Source organism: Wyeomyia smithii, chromosome 1, assembly GCF_029784165.1.
Source record: "Wyeomyia smithii strain HCP4-BCI-WySm-NY-G18 chromosome 1, ASM2978416v1, whole genome shotgun sequence".
NCBI lineage: Eukaryota > Metazoa > Arthropoda > Insecta > Diptera > Culicidae > Wyeomyia > Wyeomyia smithii.
The window spans coordinates 97393761-97412003 of record NC_073694.1 but is presented as its reverse complement, the minus strand read 5'-3'; the positions used below and the strand labels follow the sequence as shown (position 1 = coordinate 97412003).

Below are 18243 nucleotides of genomic sequence, written 5' to 3'. Positions count from 1 at the left end.
TGTCAGCATGCGACCAGCAGTCCCACCAGGGTTGGTTACCCGATCTTTCCACTGGTTACTCGCACATCAGTTGGTACCACGAGAAGGTAGGGGTACGGTAGCTGGAAGGCTGAGGTTCACTAGTGGGAACTGTTATGCGCCTTTGGTCCAGTCATTCACCAACCAAATCAAATACAACAGAAGAATTGTTGAGCGATGTTGAAATCTCATGGGATGGAGCAACAACCGAAGGGTTTATCTCCATGGACATGAACCGCTGGTATACTGACATACAGGGTTTCTGAACAACTTCCAAACATTTCTCATAGTTCGCAATAAGCATTGGATTTGCTATTTCCGATCTAATGAGGAAACGAAAAGCCAACTCAAACAGCCTCTCTTTGAGTGGTAGTATTCCAGCTATGACCTCTAGGGACATGGTATGTGTCGACTGCATGCAGCCTAGAGCGATACGCAAACAACGGTATTGTATCCTCTCGAGTTTCAGCATGTGTGAAGCTGCGACACCTCTGAAGCATATGCTGCCGTATTCTATTACGGGCAGAATCGTGGTTTGATAGAGTCGTATCAAATCCTCTAGAATGGGCTCCCCTGTTTCACTGCAGTTGATGCGTGTGAATCGGTTGGGAAGAAAAATATCACTTACATAGCCAAAGACACAATTATGAGTCACTTTTGGCATTCAAAATCATTTTGATAATAAGTTACTTTAATCAGTCTTGTCGCATAATCATGTAAAAGTAATGAAATAGCCAAAATATGGACTGACCCACAATTGTGTACCACAATATGTAACATTACTACAATTATGGGTCACTTCACTTACGGCACCGAGCAGAATTATAGTTTTTCGTGACATTTTCAACTTTAAATCATTTTAATCGTATGAATGAGGTTACAAGTGAGTTACAAAAAATAGTACTGCTAATTGAAATTGTTCAGTTTCGTGAGAATAGACGAATTTGCGTGAAAGTGATTCATAATTGTAGCTGACCCATAACTGTGGAGGCACTGTACTATGTCCCAGCCGGGATTGTTTCATTTCACTCAAATTTAATTCTGAATCACTTCCCAAAACTATTCTATATCCCATACATTTTTATTTATTAACTTAACGTATATCGATAGTGTGGGTGTATCGGGTGTATCTGAACCGGCATTAAAGTTGATTCTTGGCTGGACTTTATTGACTATCCAGCCCGTGGCAGCATGTCTTTTCGGGTTTGGAAAGTTGTTGGAAAACGATCGATTTTTTTCTGTTGCTTTTTTTTAATTTAATTTATTTCTGAAATTTTACACTTGAATAGCTATAATAAGATTGCACTTCCAGTGAGCATCTGCTTTAAGGAAGTGCGATACGATGTTCTTGACGACATGTTGAAGTTGGTAATGTCTACTTGTCGACAATTGATGCGATTGGCATTGGTGAGTAGTGCTTTGTGGTATTCAAGTATAATCCAGAATTAGGCTAGGTACTGTGGTATTTTCGTTTTGATGATAGCTCGTAGGCGACGCGTGAAGATATATGTTGTGGGGGCTTTGTACATGAAGGGGGGAGGTCGTTAAACGGTTTGCTACCAATATACGATTTTTTAGCGACCGTATTCCGTGTTGTATCGTGGCAAATATAGGTGATCTGTTTGTCTGCTTGAGCGATTCTCGTGCATTCTTCTTGTGACAAGGACGGTTGAAGTGATATTGTTTCGCAAGTGGATCAACATTTGATACTCCTGGAGTGCACGGATTGGTAGGATTGGGATCTTCGTATAGTGGAATACAGATGATACACCACCTGTAGCTCTCGTAAAAAAGATTTGCAAGCCAGTCCTCACATTGCAACTAGGTACTGGAGCCGTGAGTGGATTAGTGAGAAGTTTAGAAGTTCATAGTCGCTAGAGGCAAAAATGATGAACCTTCCTTAGTATACCATAGAATAAATGCTGTTGATGCTGTTTGCCAAGTATTCCGTTAATTAGATTCCATGCTGATTTTTGATCGCTTCGACTCAGAAGATTGGTGTAGTGATTGAGACAAATCGCGCCAAATGACCGATGGCCGAATATCGACCATTTTTTATTTGAATGGAACTTTGCACACGTATTTGGCTTAGCAAACTGAGTATTTTCCACAGATGGAGAGATTTTTTACACCCATGTCTTTTGGCATAGGTTTTATTAGAAGCATTGTAGCCCAGAAACCGTTGGTTTTATAGAAAAACTGTCTGAGAATGAGTTGTAGGGAATTGAAAATGCACCATAAAAAAATTATGCACTGTACAAAAAAAAATTTTTTCACCAAAAAAATTAAAAATAAACATTAAATTTGAATTTAAAAAATGAGTTGAATTTTTTCTATTTTTTTTTTAAATAAATTTGACGTTAAAACGCAACTTTCAAAAAAAGTCCAGGATGGAGAAATGAAAAATATTTTTTTCCTGATCATCGGTGCTCATCAAGCTTACCCAATTAAACGAGAACGTTATTGCAAAATTAAAAATATTGAACTGTCAAGCTCATTTCAATACGTCTTTATCGATTTGTGATTTGTGTAGATCATATTGTATCGAAGTGAAAGATGAATTTTATCTCGAAGAGCATCCACACAATTCATTCACGGAACCATCAACATCAGGATGTGGAAGAAACATTCTACCGACGGAGTTGCAACCATCTGCATCTGTATACGAATTGGCGGAGATACCATCAATCGTATCATCATATTCTCAAGAAAGCATTAAAAAAGAATACTCCAGAACAGAAAATTGAGTTATTCAACAAAGGCCTAGCTGGAATCAACGTTTCACCGATATCAATCAGGAAAAATATCCTAAAAAAAGTATCTGAACATTACTGACGGTATAAGAAAACCTAAATTAATCCACCTAGCGGTCAGACCCAGCCTTTCTCTTTCAAACTTTTATTTATAACAATAGATTTACATGAATGCTTCAATCCAATAAATGTATGTCACTTTTTAGGTTCTAAAATATTGATGTTGTAATCTATACAAATAAAAATGCAGTCCGGATGTCTGTCTGTCTGTCTGATCCATATAGGCTCGAAAACTACCGAACCGATCGACGTGAAAATTTGTATGTAGGCGTTTTGGGTGCCGATAAAGGTTCCTATGATAGTTTGAGACTCCTCCCTCTTCTGGAAGGGAGGGGTCCCATATGAATAAAACATAAATTTCTGTCCATCTCAAGAACAAACAAAGCAAATTAAACCGAATTTAGCATGTGGATATTTTAAGGGGTAACAAATATGTCCATAATAGTTGGACGTCCCTCCCTTTTCTGGAAGGGTGGGGTTCCATACAAATGAAACACAAATTTCTGCACATATCGGAACTAATCAACTAAATGGAACCAAATTTGGCAGGTAAATGTTTTTAGTGGTAACAAATATGTCCATTATGTTTCGACACCCCTCCTTCTTTTGGAAGGGAGGGGTGTCATACAAATGAAACACAAATTTCTGCACATCTCGAGAACTAACCGAGTAAATGGAAACAAATTTAGCCCGTGAAAGTTTTCAGGGGTAACAAATACGTCCATAATAGTTGGACGCCCCTCTCTTTTCTGGAAAGGAGAAGTTCCATACAAATGAAACACAAATTTCTTCACATTTCGAGAGTCAACCAACTAAATGGAACCAAATTCGGCAGGTGAATGTTTTTGGATGTTCTTAGAGGGGTCCCATACAAATGAAAAACAAATTTCGTACAGCTCAAGAACCAATCAAGAAAATACAACCAAATTTGGTATGTGAATGTTTTCAGAGGTAACAAATATGTCCATAATGGTTCGACGCCCCTCCCTCTTCTGTAAACACATGTTTCTACACAAATTTCTGCACATCTCGCGAACTAATCAACTAAATGGAACTATATTTGGCAGGTGAATGTTTTTAGTGGTAACAAATATGTTCCATAATCGACCTCAGGCAACATTTTGGATTGTGGGATGGCAACCTCCGGTTTCTGGAAAACAGCCAAAGATGGCCGATTTCAACCCAATATAATAATTCGGATCTAGAATGATACACAGGAGCTAAAATCGATCACAAATACCATTTTGAATTCTAAGATGGCAACTTTCGGTTTCTGAAAAACAGCTGAAAATAACCAAATACCACCCAATATGAGTATTCTTTAACCAGAATGACGCGCAGAGGCCAAAAATCATCTTAAATACCAGTTTGAAATCCAAGATGGCGACTTCCGGTTTGTGAAAAACAGCCTGAAATAACCAAATACCATCCAATATGAGTATCACTGGAACCAGAATGATGCAATGAGCTAACAATTGACCTCAGGCACAATTTTGAATTACTAAATGGCAACTTCTAGGAAACAGTCGAAAATGACCGAATAATACTCAATATGCATATTTCCGTAATCGATATGATGCATAGTAACCAAACATTAACCCTGAACACCATTTTGAATTCAAAGCCGACCACTTATAGTTTCTGGAAAACAACCAAAATAACTAAATACCTCCCAATATGGGTATTTCCGGTATCAGATTGATTCCAGAAAATCTGAGAATGACCGAATACCACCCAATATGAATATATTCAGAATTAAGGCGATGAACACAAGCCAACAGTCGAGGATTTAGTCATTTCGATAAAACCAATAATTTAAAACGATTTGTTATTTGACATTGATCATATCCTATGGCCGATTCGTCGTGCATTTGCAGATTTTAAACACATCGTAAGGAATCAATGAATTTGGAAAGTTCAAATAGTACGATACCACATTTAAATTATGTTGAGGCCACATATATCGATCAAAGCAGGTAAGTTTGAGAGATGACTCGTTCGTATGGCACTAGTTATATTCAAATAAGTCATGTAATCTTTGAGATAATAGACTTTCGTTGTTTTATTGACAATTTAATACATAACGGTTGCTTATTTCCGATTATAATCAAATGAAATGGAAACGTATAGGGCAGCCAAACTTTAAAACCACATGTTCAATCATAATTCATCAGTTAACCCTTAACTAGGCCGCTCATCTGATAATAATATTGATCAAATCGGTTTTGTAGTTTCTGAGATAATGAAGTTTCGTGATTTTCACGTTTCGGTATATTACAGACGAAGTTACAGTCCGATAACAGTAAAATTCAATAGGGTGTTACGAGGCAGCTAGACTTAGTAATTGGGTCAGCCATCTCTGAGAAAAGTGAGTGAGTTCGAGTAGCCTTCGGAATATGTTCCTTTTCATAGCTGGATTTCACATTTTTAACCCGTAAAGACCCGGGACGAAACTTATTTTTTAAAAATGCTCGTGCTCAGCACTGAAACGGCCGATTTGAGAAAACTTGGAATTTTATTCAAGGGGAATAGTTGCTCTAAGTTTTGGTAAAGGTGCCACCCCTCTGGACCCCTCCCTGTTTTTGTGAGACGCAAATATGCCTGTGTTTTTTTTTTTTTTTCAAATTTTTCAAACAGATTGAGCAAACACTGGGAATTTTCATATGTATCAATTGCTCCATGTATCAAATCATGTCAGGTGAATGAAATATGTTATGTAAGAGTGATTTTTGGAGTTTCCAAATCATTTCAGTACAAATTCACAAAACTACGTATTTTTATAGAAAATCAAATAACGAAACGGTTCTTCAAATTTTAAGCTCTACATTTTTGCAGTAAGATCTCCTGAGTTCATACGCGATGAAAAATTTATTTTGGCATGCAAACATTGTGAGAAAAACCAGTTTAAATTCACCAAAGTACGTATTTTCATGGAAACCTGATTTTCACAGTCTCCCACGGTAGGTTTCAACTTAGCTCTTCAGTTTTCAAGCTCTATATTTTTAGAGTGACGTCTCCTGAATCCAAAGATGATGAAAGATTTTTCTAGCACACACAGATTTGGAGAAAATCAAGTTTTCATAAGAACTCGTACTTTAGTGAATTCAAACTCGTTTTTCTCTAAATCTGTGCATGCTAGAATAAATCTTTCAGCATCATCGGATTCAGAAGACGTTACTCTAGGAACTTGAACTAGAAAATTGAAGAGCCAAGTTGAAACCTACTGTGGGAGACTGAGAAAATCAGGTTTCCGTGAAAATACGTACTTTAGTGAATTTAAACTCGTTTTCCTCAAAATATTTGCATGCTAAAATAAATATTTCATCGCATATTGACTCAGGAGACCTCACTTCAAAAATGTAGAGCTTAAAATTTGAAGAACGATTTTGTTATTTGAATTTTTATGAAAATACGTAGTTTTGTGATTTTGTACTGAAATAATTTAGATACTCCAAAATTCACTCTTATATTTCATCCATCTGACATAATTTGATACATGGAGCAATTGATATGTATGAAAATTCCCAGTGTTTGCTTGATTTGTTCGAAAAATTAGAAAAAAACACAGACATATTTGCGTCTCATGAAAACGGGGAGGGGTCCAGAGGGGTGGCATCTTTACCAAAACTTAGAGCAACTATTCCCCTTGAATAAAAGTCCAACTTTTCCCAAGTCGGCCGTTCCAGTGCTGAGAACGAGCATTTTCAAAAAACAAGTTCCGTCCCGGGTCTTTACGGGTTAAACATAACAGGCAAAGTAATAGTCCGATTGCAAAACAAATCACTAGGGTCTTATGGGGCAACTAGACCTTCCGTTTGACACTTATTTTATGAAAATCGGTTCAGCCGTCTCTGAAAAACACGAGTGAGATTAAGCAGCCTTCAGAACACGTTTCTTTTCATAACTTTTGAATCACAAGTTCAATCTTTATAAATTTCAAAAGTTAAGGGTATTTCAGGAAGCCGGTTGCCGGTTGTGTAGTTTTCAAGATAATGATACATAACCTCTAAACTAAAAATCCGATTACAATAAAATTGAATAGGGTCTTATGGGACAACAAGACCTTTCCTTTGCGATTAATTAATAAAAGAGAGTGAGAATAAAAATCTACACATACACACACACATACACACACATACAGAAAATGCTCCGCTCGTTGAGCTGAATCGAGTGATATATGCCATTCGGCCCTTTGGAGCACTTTTGTACTTTCGCTTTTGCAAGTGATTGCTATACCTTTCTAGGAGAAAGGCGAAAACATTATCGATTTTGATGCTGAAGATGACCTGGATTGATTGAAACGTAAAGCGAGAGACTTCGACGAGATGATTTTGCAGTTAAAAGAAAAATTTACTGCGCCCGTATGCTCGAAGGAAGATAAAGTAAGAATACTTTCGGTTCTACCGAAATCTTGGAACCAACAAACGGTAACAGAAAAGTTTGAAACAACGGAATACATTGTGAAACAGGCTCGGCGAATATCAGAGGTTAGTGGAATATTGGCTATTCCTGACGTGAGGCTTGGACATGGATTGCCCCTGGAAGTAAAAAACGAGGTATTGCAGTTTTATGACAGTGATCAGGTCAGTATAGCCATGCCAGGGCAAAGGGACTACGTTTCAGTGAGAAAAGATGGTAAGCGACAGCATGTGCAAAAGCGACTCAATGAATTCAATTCGTGAGGCTTACGTTTATTTTAAAGATATCAGCAAAACTGATATTGGGTTGACTTCTTTTAGAGCTTTGAAACATAAGCATTGTAAATTACTTGGAAGCTCAGGATCTCATAAGGGACCATACTTAAATGACGTAGCATTTATGGGGGGAGGGGGGATATCATCATTTTGTGACAAGCTGTGACAAGGGGGGGAGGGGGGGGGGTTGTTGTAAAATCGACGTAGCATTTTTTTAAAGTCTGATTTTTTTGCAGGAAAAATGTATTCTAAAAATACACTAAAACATTGCACAAAGTATTGCAGCGAGATCTGTCGAAATGTTTTTATCTGTGGCATTCTGAAATCTTCTAAAAGCTCTGCTACATAAACAATCACTTGGATTTCCAAACACACAATCTGTTTTGAATACAAAAATCTTTGCTTTTTTGTGGCTTTTAATAGTGAAAATTACAAGATACTCGTTTCATTTCCGAAATAGTTCTTGTGTTTTCTGCAGACATAGATCATACTAAGTTGTTTAAACACCTTTACTCCTTGTACCAAAACACAAGCCCTTCGGAGCAGAAGATGCAGTCACGAGTCTATAAGTTGTAAATAAATTGAATTAGACACGGTTTTTTTTTCAAGTATTTTTTGTATGTATGTTACTACAGTCAGGTTTTTATTACGTACCTCGTAAAAAAACCGCGTTAATTCGAAAATCCACGTAAAAAACCGCGCAAATTCAAAAATCCGTGTAAAAAACCGCGTTATTCAAAAATCTGCTTAGGTGAACCAGCAAGAAGGGCTTAGAAAAAACCCGAGACGCTCTAGAACCAGTATTTAAAATTGTCCTGTTTGACGGTCATTCCGGATCTTTCGACGGGCGGTGGGTATTTTTTGGACTAAGTCTTCTACTAGATAAACACTTGAACGTTTCTGGTTCCAAACCCACATTAATTCGAAAACTCGCGAAAAAGTTTTTGAACTAGCGCGGTATCGCATAAAAAAACCGCGTTAATTAAAAAATCCGCGTGAAAAACCGCGTTAATTAAAAAATCCGCATAAAAAAACCTCGTAAAAAATTCCGCGTAAAAAACCTGACTACACTTATTTCTGTACTTTTTTTCAGAAGCGGAGAGGGGGGGGAGGTTATTCGAATGCTACGTTTTTTTTCAGGGGGGGGGGTTTAGGTTTTGTGACCAAATGCTACGAGGGGGGAGGGGGGGCTTAAAAATCACGAAAAAAATGCTACGTCATTTAAGTATGTTCCCTAATATTTGTGTTTGTACTGATCACGAGAATACTGAATTGATGATACACAGTCTAAAGAAATATTCATTCCAAAATGATTCTTAATTTTACTTTGAACAACTATTATGTAGCTCAAATACACGATTCAAATATTGTTATCTCCGCAAATGTGAACATTGCCCAAGTCGTTTAGATTTTGGAAACAGTTTTTTCAAAGATCTTGAGGAACGTTGTGTGAGAGAAATACCTTTCGAACAGTGGATTGCAACAGATCGATGTGACACTTGTGAAATCAATTGATGAATTTGTATCTTGTTATAGTGTGTGATTTCTCAGAACTCTTTTCTTGAGAACCGTTCGCCCAATCGTCTTGTTGTTAAAGAATGAATTGTATGTTTTTGATCAAGCATTCCAATGAACATATGGTTTTTGCTGGAGAACCACGGACAAAAAGAGAAAAACGTGTATTTTTCTAAATTTTAATAATTTTTCGAGCTTAAATTAGAAATAACTCGAAAATCAATGCCTTAAGAATGTTAACTACCAAGAGCTTTTTGATTCAAAATGACTCTCTGCATCTTTTAAAATCATCAGAATATTTTTTTTTTTTGAAAAATGTTTGAATTAAAATTTTTATAAAAAAATAAGGTACCATAAAAAAATATTTTCATTTCTCCATCCTGGACTTTTTTTGAAAGTTGCGTTTTACCGTCAAGTTTCTTAAAAAAAATAAAAAAAAAATCGGCTCTTTTTTAAATTGAAATTTAAAGTTTATTTATAATTTTTTTTGGTCGAAAAAATTTTTTTTTGTACAGTGTATATTTTTTTATGATGGATCTTTAATTCCCTCCAACTGATTGTCAGACAGTTTTTCTATACAACCAACGGTTTCTGGACCACAATGCTTCGCATAAAACCTATGCCAAAAGACATACGCCCTTTTAGAATGTAACTCATGGGTGTAAAAAATCTCTCCATCTGTGAAAAATGCTCAGTTTGCTAAGCCAAATACGTGTGAAAAGTTTCATTTAACCCTTAAATGCGCAATGTTGTTTAAAACAACACTACTAAAAACGTTTTAAAATATACGTATTTTAGTATTTTTTAGCAATATAATTCATTAGAACAGTTCTCTAGACTCTAACGAAGAGAACTTAACAGCTGGAAGTACTGTATTTGAATGTTTTGTTTCTATTTTTGCTGTCAAAATCTCGGAAACGAAAAAAACATGGCGAAACTCCCGACTGGTGCCGACTGCCTTTGAAAACAAATTTTAAAATAAGGTTAGTGGTTAGTGAAAATGTCTGAATTATCAGTAATTTTACTAACAAAAGGTCAATTTTAAAGTTACTGTTAACAAAATTAATTTTTTCGACTTTATTTTGCGATAAAGTCACAGTGTTGTTTAAAGACAACAGCGTAATATTTGCACATTAAAAAGTAAATCTTCCAATTTTTTTATGCATATTGGTTAGTTTTAGAGCAGTAAACAAAGATTTTATGTTTTGAAGTAGAATACTTCTCTCAGGAAGTTCGGCCACATAGGGATGTGAAATGAAAATCTAAACCGAAAAAAGTGAAAAATATGTCCAATTTCAAATGCTAATAAATCGGTCAATTTTTGATGGATTTCCTTCGTTTTTGCAGCAATCGATTGGAAAATCTTTTAAGATTCCTATCAAATGCAGGAAATTGCAATTTTATTATTCGAACTATTGTACTATTTAAAATTGTCAAGCCTTGTCAAAACGCAAAATTCTACCTCTGATTGGTCGTTATACAATTGCTTTCCCAAGCACGGTCGATAGAATTATAGACCTAGTAAATTGGAAATGCATTATTTTGGCCTATAAAAGAGCCTGCATCTACCTAAATCAGTCATCGTAGTTTCGAACACGGACCAATTTGGTCTTCACTTAGCAGCAAAGGTAGCGGATAGCAGCAACATTGAAAGCTGCAGCGGATATCAGCTGCGGTAGGTGCAGTGGCACCTAGCCCATCAAGAAGTTGCCTTTGTGTGGCAGCAGTAGCAGCCATAGTGGCAGGACAACTGGCAGGCAGGGTCTGCTGATGTGATGCAGCAAGAGGCAGGGTCTGCTGATGTGATGCAGCAGCACTTTCTCTGGTGAAAAGCTGCCTTCATGCGGTAGCAGCCGGCATCAGTAGTAGGTGCATCGACCGACGTGCTCTCCAGTGAAAAGTTTCCTCATATAGGCTCATATAGACACTAACGTTTTGGAATACTGGCATTCAATATATGTGAGGCGTCAAATTTTCAATGTGAAAACAGCTTTATGCTGTGTTATCAGAAAGATGCCTTCTTTCCACTGCTAGGGATAGCATCAAAATGCAATCAGTATCATATCCGATTCTAAATATACACTACTGTACTTCCTCCAGTGAGAAGCTCTGCCATATTTTGGCAACACACAATCTTTTTATGAATGCTGGCTGTGTCTAGTTTTTAGTGTGAAAACAGTTTTCCACTGTTGCCTGTGTGGCTTAAACCCCACTTGCGGGGTATCACAAAGATGTGATAAACATTTCATTAGATATTGTATTGATCAACTGTCCTTATAAGGACAACAAATTAATATTTGAAGAGTTAATATTTTCTTATTTTGCGCCATACTCCAAAGATGATTATCTTCATCTACATGCATTCTCTGACTGTTATTACGGTTTACCTACAAACGGCCGAAACACGAACGGCCGAATCACAAACGGCCGAATTTCAAACGGCCGAAATAACAAACGGCCGAATCTATCAAACGGCCGAACCACAAAAGGCCGAATCATTCGAAAGGCCGAAAAATCATTGATAATTAATGTTGATTCAAATGAAACCCGAAATTATCCACCTAGCGGTGAAACCCAGCCTTTTTCATTCGAATTTTTTATTTGTTAAAATAGATTTACACGATTTCTATAATTTCGGGTGAAATTCTTTTTCACTCGAAGTAACAAATTTTTTGTAGCCAACAGCACAACTATACCGAATATTCAAAACTTCACATTCACACACATATGAACTTATATTCACACATACACACAAAAATAACATGTAATAAATAAGAAATTGATCTTGGTATAATCGAAACGTCACTGTACTTATTTATAGGTCAGAATCGATTATATATAGACTCGATTATATATGGACTCGATTATGTACCATTTTAGGTTCGATTATTTATAGCAGGAAATTTTTTCTTTATTTTAAATATGACTTATCTGGAGCTGAAATGTTGTAAGAAAACGTCCATAAAATACGTAATGCTTGAGGACAATTTTGGCTATTTGATTCGATAAAGTATTACCACCCATGCGAAAAATTCTGAGAATTTATACAAAAAAGATGGTTTCTAAAATATTTATTTTGTTTCCTTCTTCATTGTTTCCGTTCTCTAATTGTTTCATAGAATGAAAAAAAATTGAAAATTGATTTTGTTAAAAATTTAATACAACACACTCGTGGCCTTCAGCCAACTCGATTGTCCAGGGCGCACACTGTCCTTACTCGCTACCGCTCGTTCGGACGTAAACTAGGGGATTGCCCCTATGCTTCAGTAATCCGGGCAATCCAGTAGATCAGTTGTTTGCATGCGAGAGGCCGCCACTTCCGACGGCGGGTCGGCGGCCGACTCGGCCGCCGGACACCGCGGCGGCTTAGGGCAGCCTTGGTTCCTTGCCCTCGATTATGCGGCAGAGCCGCATTGATATCTTTTACAAACAGAATGTTCAATGGAAAAACTAGTTATTTTACACATATAAGGCTTAAAAAGTATGCAGTATGAAATAGCTGTAACATAAAAAGTGACAAATTAAAATAAAATTCGGCCTTTCGTGATTCGGCCGATCGAAATTTCGGCCTTTCGTTAGTATTGATATAATTCGGCCGTTTGTGTTTCGGCCGTTTGTGTTTCGGCCGTTTGGAGCTATCCCGTTATTACGTGTTTGCGCCGCTTGGAGAAAGCGAATGACGGCGCGATGCGATTCGGCAAGACGAAATGTCTTGAAATGTATAGATCTACTTCGCCGTATAAAGAGCTGCACATTTCTTTACGGCAAGGCGAATCGCATCGCGCCGTCATTCGCGTTCTGCAAAACCGTAGCCTTTGTTCCGTTTCTGTTCAATTATGTCGTATTGAATGTGCATATTACAATTCGGAAGCACTTCAACTTCTCATTTGCGCAAAATTTTAAAAATATTCAATAAACTTCTTTCAAAATATCTAACAAAGAGAAATTACAATACTGCCAATAACGGTTAACGTTTATTTTTTAGCAAAAATGACTGACACGCAAGCAGCCGGGTTATCTTTCTTGTAAAAGAATTCTACTTCAACCTTGCGGTCGTGGCTTTGCACACAACCCTCCTGTGATTTTTTTAGATGATTTTTTAACGTCGTGCGCATTTAAGGGTTAAATCAAAAATGGTCGATTAAATTTTCTCGTTTTTTCAGGTCATTTGAAATGATTTTGTTCAATTCTTCTTGCATGCAGCTTTTTCTTTTCGTAGTTTTTTTGGAAATATGCACCAAGAGGTCCTTCAGACGTTGATTGCTCGGATTATGTCGTGTAGATTTCAGCATTTTTCCTTAATTTGCCCGTACTATTAATGTTCGTGTGCACTGCTGACGTAGAGAATTGTAGCAGCTGATCACATGTAGCAATTTTTCTTCAACTGAGCGCAGATGAGGCAGCCCTGATAAGGATTCAAGAAATTGGTCATTTAGTAGCTGCTGATTTAAAATTTGTTTTTCTAAGTTCTGTTTTATAGGTGGGGACAGCAATTTGGAAGTAGATGAAATCAGACAATGGTCGCTAAAGTCGTTCAGTACTGTTTCGTTAACAACATCATCAGCTAATGATACACTGCATACAACATGTTACTGCCGTGTTGTAAGACGTCAATGTTCGTAAGTAAAGGGTAGTTTTTTTGCTATTTGGTTTTTCGTGCATTCAGATTTGACAGTTCACGCGGGAATTCTGACAGTTGTCAAAGTCTAATGTACTCAGTTTGGTTTGCCATTTCACCATGAACAGACTTACGGCTGAACAACGCTTACAAATAACCGAATTTTATTACCAAAATACGACCTCTATTAAAAATGTTTTTCGCGCATTACGACCATTTTATGGTCGTCAAAATCGACCTACTGAGCAAGCTATTCAAGCTATTGTGACGTAATTTCAAACCAGTTTTACTCTGTTGGACATAAACCCACCAACACGTATACATATAGACCGTTTAGATAATTATAAATACACTTACGATCAACCGTCATTTCAAATAACGTGCAGTATTCAACCAAACGCTGGCTGCGTCCTGTTGTTTACATCCAAAAGAAACAGATGCTGTCATTTTTTCTAACATTTAGTGCGAAATTTTGAAAATGCGTGGCCTTTCTCCCGAGCAAAGAAAGCGAATTGTGCACAAAAGGGGCACCGTGAGTTGTCTTTCTATAAGAAAATTAGCCAGAGAAGAAGGTATAAGTGTCGAGCAGTTCAAACCGCATTGCGGAAGTATTGTGAAGAGTGCACATTTACTGATGCCCCAAGACGTGGTAGAAAACCCGGGCCTGTTGATCCCACAATGGACAAAAAGGTTAAGGAATACTACAAGCGGCATCCTTCAGTATCAGTACGAGATGTGGCGAGTAAGCTTGGAACCTCGGCGAGTAACGTTATGCGTGCCAAGGGAAGAATGGGTCTGCAGACCCGTCGGAAGCAGATGCAGCCAAAATGAAATCCAAAACAAGCTGAATCTGTGAAACCGAGAGCTCGGAAGCTTTATGACAAACTTCTGACCAAAAAAATGGGGTGTGTTATCAAGGATGACGAAACCTACATAAAACTGGACTATAAGACTCTGCCAGGACCGCAACTTTATACATCACCGAAGGGAAAGGATGTCCCTGGACCAGTGAAAGCCATTTACATCGAAAAATTTGGCAAGAAGGTAATGGTTTGGCAGGCCATTTGTGAATGTGGGAAAATATCTCGTCCATTCATTACGAATGACACAATGAATGGTAAAATTTACGTTAAAGAGTGTTTGCAGAAAAGGTTGTTACCCATGGTTAAGCAGCATAACAATCCTCAAATCTTTTGGCCCGATCTTGCTTCCTGCCATTACTCTAAGGATGCACTAGGGTGGTATAAAACTAATAATGTCACATGTGTCCCAAAGGAGATTAATCCTCCAAACTGCCCTGAAATTCGCCCTATTGAAACTTTTTGAGCTTTGACCAAGGCAAAGCTGAGGAAATATGTCAAACCAGCGGACAATGTTGAAAAATTTAAAAAAGATTGGCTTACAGTGGTAAAAATGGTCGAAGAACACACTGTGCAAAAGCTTATGAGTAGTGTTAAGAGAAAAGTTAGAGAACTCGCGTATCCTACGAAAAATAATCCCAACTTGAATTGAAACTGGAAAGAAAACACTTATTATCTATATTTCAGAATAAAATGACCCGAAAATTCCTATATTTTTTGTTTTTTCAAGATAGAAGATGTATTTATAATTTTCGGAACAGTCTATAGAGTGCGTACAGAAGAAAATATTGCTGCCGTATCAGCCAGTGTAGTGAAAGACCGTGAATGATGAGATGAGTCCTCCAAACTGCCCTGAAATTCGCCCTATTGAAACTTTTTGGGCTTTGACCAAGGCAAAGCTGAGGAAATATGTCAAACCAGCGGACAATGTTGAAAAATTTAAAAAAGATTGGCTTAAAGTGGTAAAAATGGTCGGAGAACACACTGTGCAAAAGCTTATGAGTAGTGTTAAGAGAAAAGTTAGAGAACTCGCGTATCCTACGAATAATAATCCCAACTTGAATTGAAACTGGAAAGAAAACACCTTATATTTCAGAGTAAAATGACCCGGAAATTCCTGTATTTTTTGTTTTTTCAAGAAAGAAGATGTATTTATAAGTTTCGGAACAGTCTATAGAGTGCGTACAGAAGAAAATTTTGCTGCCGTATCAGCCAGTGTAGTGAAAGACCGTGAAATGTCAATTCGACGCCGTTCGCAGCACGCTTGTGTTATTCGATTACATGGAAGATTTTATGAAAGGACCTTGGTGTAAAGCCTTACAAAATACAGCTCGAACAAGAATTGAAGCCGAACGACTTGCCGCAGCGTCGAATTTTTGGTGAATGGGCCTTAGAACAACTTGCCGAAAATCTACTTTTTTACCGAAAAATTGTGTTCAGTGACGAAGCCCATTTCTGGTTAAATAGGTATGTTAATAAGCAAAATTGCCGCATTTGGATCGAAGAGCAACCAGAGTCAATACAAGAATCGCCAATGCACCCAGAAAAATGCACGGTTTGGTGCGGTTTACACACTGGAGGCATCATTGGTCCGTACTTCTTCAAAGATGATCAAAATCGCAACGTTACAGTCAATGGCGCTCGCTATCGCGCGATGATTTCTGATTTTTTTTGCCGGAAATGGAAGAGCTGGGTCTTGTTGACATGTGGTTTCAGCAAGACGGAGCAACGTGCCACACATCGCACGAATCAATGGACATATTGCGGAATGTGTTCGGTGAGCAATTCTCCTCACGAAATAGACCGGTGAATTGGCCGCCTAGATCATGCGATTTAACACCGCTAGACTATTTTTTGTGGGGCTACGTTGAGTCACTCGTCTATGCGGATAAGCCAACAACAATTCCAGCAAATATCTTAAATACCAATATAGTTCACTTACGTGAAATTATGAAGACAAATTGAAAATGACAGAAGCGTTAGTCACCTTTTCGACCGCTAGGTGCGCCACTTCTGATTTTGTTCTACACGACATGCGAAAAAGAGTAACTTTTAACAATAATATTACCCTAATGGGTACACTGAAAAAAATGCACTTTTTATTCTGAAGTGGACTCGGCCGAATATTTTATAATAATAAAGTTCGCCTATGTATGAGGCAATCCATGGGTGGTGTTCCACGGTTTGTACGTTTGTCGACCTCCGACAATATTTTGAGTTGTAAAATGGCGACTTCCGGTGTCTGGAAAACTGCCGAAAATGACCAAATACCACCTAATATGAGTGTTTTTTAACTAGAATGACGCTTAGAGGCCAGAAATTGTCTCCAAATGCCAGTTGGAAATCCAAGATGGCGACTTCCGGTTTCTGAAAAACAGCGGCAAATGACCAAATATGGGTATTTCCGCGATTGTTATGATGCACTGAAGCCACAAATCGACCTCAGACAACATTTTGAATTGTGAGATGGCGACTTCCAGTGACTGGAAAAGAGACGAAAATGACCAAATACCACCTAATATGGATGTTTCTTTAACCAGAATGACGCTCAGAGGCCAGAAATTGTCTCTGAATACCATTTTGAAATCCAAGATGGCGACTTCCGGTTTCTAAGCAACAGTGAGATATGACCAAATTCCACCCAATATGGGTATTTCTGAAATCGTGATGATGCACTGAAATCACAAATCGACCTCAGACAACATTTTGAATTGTAAAATGGCGACTTTTGGTGACTGGAAAACTGCCGAAAATGACCCAAAAACAACCAAATATGGGTGTTTCTTTGACCAGAATGATGCTCAGAGGCCAGAAATTGTCTCCAAATGCCATTTTGAAATCCAATATGGCGACTTCCGGTTTCTAAACAACAGTGGCAGAAGACCAAATAACACTCATTATGGGTATTTCCGGGATTGTTATGATGCACTGAAGCTACAAATCGACCTCAGACAACATTATGAATTGTAAGATGACGACCTCCGGTGAATGGGAAACTGCCGAAAATGACCAATACCACCCAATATGGGTATTTCTTCAACCGGCCGATTTCCATCCAATGTGAGATGCTTCGATACCAGAATGATACGCAGGAGCTAGAATCGACCACAAACACCATTTTGAATTCTAAGATGGTGACTCCCGGTTTCTGGAAAACAGCCGAAAATGACTAAATAACACCTATTATTGGTGTTTCTTAAACCAGAATGAAGCTCAGGGGGCAGAAATTGTCTCCAAATGCCATTTTAAAATCCAGGGTGGTGACTTCCGGTTTCTGGAAAATAGCCTAAAGTGACCAAATACCACCCAATATGAGTGTTTCTTTAACCAGAATAATGCATGGAGCTAAAAATTGACCTCAGACACCATTTTGAATTGTGAGATGGCAACTCCTGGGAAACAGCCGAATACTACGACCAATAATTTCAAACGATATAAACAAATCGCAAGAAATCAATGAATTTGGAATGTTGAAAATTATTAAATTAAACACAAAAATGGGCGGGACAAAGTTTGCCGGGTCAGCTAGTGAATACATAAATATGCTGGTTAAAGCAAAGCTGCAAGTTATTAATACGAAGATTAGAACTCGAAAGCAAAAAATTTGGATGGATAAAAAAAAACAAAAAAAAAATTTTCAAAGCGAAGAAAACTAAACATTAAATAATAGTTTTTGCATAACAGTTGTTATCACTAATTATGTTTGTTTTGTTGAACATCTTTTA

General features: G+C 37.6%; 1 protein-coding gene across 12 annotated transcripts in view; it reads left to right on the top strand.

The window, feature by feature from the left end:
• LOC129718726 (uncharacterized) overlaps positions 1 to 18243 on the top strand; it is a 463725-nt gene that overhangs the window by 254341 nt on the left and 191141 nt on the right. For 7 of the 12 annotated variants that reach the window (XR_008727023.1, XR_008727016.1, XR_008727025.1 and 4 more), the window contains one exon: positions 3899 to 4807. The exons of 4 other annotated variants lie outside the window; for them this stretch is intronic. The gene's annotated coding sequence lies outside the window, so the exon portion shown is untranslated. Of the gene's footprint in view, positions 1 to 3898; positions 4808 to 7075; positions 7415 to 18243 lie in introns of all 12 variants that reach the window. One more of the 12 variants, XR_008727024.1, reaches the window with a different exon arrangement.